Source organism: Elephantulus edwardii, unplaced genomic scaffold (assembly GCF_000299155.1).
Source record: "Elephantulus edwardii isolate Elephantulus edwardi_28Jun2011 unplaced genomic scaffold, EleEdw1.0 scaffold00088, whole genome shotgun sequence".
Taxonomy (NCBI): Eukaryota; Metazoa; Chordata; class Mammalia; order Macroscelidea; family Macroscelididae; genus Elephantulus; species Elephantulus edwardii.
In genome coordinates this window covers 5,026,440-5,028,549 of record NW_006399838.1, presented here as the reverse complement: position 1 = coordinate 5,028,549, position 2,110 = coordinate 5,026,440, and the positions used below count along the sequence as shown (strand labels likewise).

At 45.7% G+C, this 2,110-nt stretch overlaps 1 pseudogene; it reads right to left on the bottom strand.

Moving 5' to 3' along the window:
- Window positions 1–1,680, bottom strand: part of LOC102871629 — a 26,865-nt pseudogene extending 25,185 nt beyond the window's left edge.
- Between the last annotated feature and the right edge of the window lie 430 nt (window positions 1,681–2,110).

The following is a 2,110-nucleotide window of genomic DNA, read 5'->3' as shown; positions in this document are numbered from 1 at the left end:
ACTGAACAACAGCCTTAGCTTCCAAAAAAATTAAAAATAAACACATAAAATAGCTTTGCCTGCAAGGAAAGAAAAACTTGACTACTTAATGTTTTAAGCATGATAGTCTAGTGAAAAGGTAGGAAAAGAAACCAAACCAATGGACTTTTGAGTGTAGCTGAGTTTTAAAAATCTAGTTAATGATTTGCAGTAAGTACTTGCCTCTGCTTCTCATCAGTCACACAGGACACCAAATCCTGCAATTGGTGGAACCATATTTTCACCCACTTTTGTGCTGTGTCTGAGGTTTTTCTTGCTGTTGTTGTTTTTAGAAGTACTCGTTATTATATTGAGAGGGGTAATTAGCAGTTATATTGAGAGGAAGTACCACAGGGCGTGAGTCTATTTTACAACTTCTTAGAATACATCTGAAAGGTGTGGATGCAGGAAGTTTTTTGGAGGAAGAAAGGCTAACCAGAGCTAATCAGTCCTGGCTCATGTAGCTACTGTGACCTCTGCCGTCCTTTGGCATGAACTGAGACTAAACCAGAAAGGAAGATTGAAAGGAAACACCTTGCGTGGTTCATTTTTCACAGGTCCTGGCCTGAATCACCACCGTCTCCTGGCCGCCTGGAATCAGGCACCCGACGGGATAGAACTTCAGAGCCCTTTTGCATTTTCTTTCCAAAACCGAATCCATAAACCAGGAACTTCTCCAATTCGCACAGAGAAGAGAACCATGACCTTCAAAGCTTTCCTTTTCCTGTGGTTCAAGTGAAAGGTTATAGAGCCAGTTAACTTACCATCCAACCATCTAGACACACTTTGGCACCAGCCTGGTCCTGTGCTTAGCTGGTTAGGACCACCAGGATCTGGACAGGTAAGAGCTAGATCTGTGCTGAAACTGGCCTTTGCTAGCCTCCTGGTAGACCTGTTCTGTAGCCACTTCTTAATGTAATCCCTCTTGGGCCAATTCCAGGGAGAGAGAGACTTGTTTTTCACGTGTAACACACAGCAAAACACTAGCCCTGCACATTCGTTTTTGCACTTTAAGATTAATTCCAATTTCGTTGAAAACATGATTAGGGAGGGGGGAAAAATCAGTGTGTTGATTTTATATTGATGTTAATTTTTATTTTTTCAAAGTGCAGAATATCGTAACTACAGCTAGATTCTAGCCTTGAGGATTTCCTTGTTCAGCCTAGGGCTCAAAATCACTTTTTCCTAGGAGGTATAGATGAAAGAAAAATTTCTTTGTGAAAGGATTTTCACCCCCAGTGAGTTATTTCTATAACTTGAGGAAAGGAAATCTGTTTATTGCTACCCTTTGTGTAGGTGTTTAGTGACTGTCTTGAAAATCATCTCAGCTGCGGTTTTGGATTTGGATGTAAGGAGCTGGCATTTCCATAGAGATGCCCTGCAGTCTAGATGACCAGAACAATGAATATATTTGCCTCCCCTGTTATGCTTGTATTTCTTGTTTTGACAATACAATCCTTATGACTTTTAAAAAAATAATTTCCCTGCATGGCCTAGCCCTCTCTCTGCCTCTCCTTGGGACCCCCACCTCTCTTTGGCCTGCTTTCCTGCCCCTGCCCAGTCCTGCTGCAAGGCGGGCGTCTGCGTCTGGCCCCTGCACAGTGCCTTGTTCTGAGGACCCGGTTCCACACCAGTGATCTTGCTCGCTCTGTAAGCCTGCATGGCTTCACCGCTTGCACCACCTACTGCATCCACCCAGGAAAAGGCCCAGGGAGAGGCCAGTGTGCTGGCTTGTTCTTATGGGCCCTTGAATCCAAACTGACTCATAGCTGACCCTCAGCGAGTTTTTAGATTCTGTAAGCTGCACGGGAGGAGATGGTGCAAACCCTCCTGCAGAGCTGCAAGCGAATTCCAAACCCCTGCTCTAGGATTGAGCAGTGCAGCTCTTAATCGGTAGGTCACCAGGGCTCCCTAGTGAATTGGGTGGTGGTGGCGGCGACGGCGGAGGTGGTGGTGGCAGCGGTGGCGGTGGTGGTATTGGCCATGATGGTGGTTTGCCCTCCAGTCAGAACCGACTCATAGCTGACCCTCCAGTGGGCTCTCAGCAGCAGTACACCTCACTGAAGGAGATTGCCTCTTTCTTCCAAGGAAC